Here is a 324-nt window from a genome sequence, read left to right on the forward strand (position 1 = left end):
TAACCTCTGAGCCACCATGCTAGATGTATTATCTTTTAATAACCTTGACAGAATCTCTTTAAACTGGCTTCCAGACACCAAGCAGGCTTATCCAGGTGCTTGCATGCAACCTCGGCTGCCGAAGAATACTATACAATCTTACACTTCTGCCAACAAAGGACAGAAAAAATATGGTAGAATAGGCACAGAATCACCAAATATACATCATTAGGATGAGTAATACATTTATGGTCTGCCACCTCCTAATTTATGTTGGTGGCAAATATTGGTATCAGAATTTTATGTACATGGCATTATTTTGTGAATCCAGTAAGTGTAAATGGT

Source organism: Pyxicephalus adspersus, chromosome 1, assembly GCF_032062135.1.
Source record: "Pyxicephalus adspersus chromosome 1, UCB_Pads_2.0, whole genome shotgun sequence".
Classification (NCBI taxonomy): Eukaryota; Metazoa; Chordata; class Amphibia; order Anura; family Pyxicephalidae; genus Pyxicephalus; species Pyxicephalus adspersus.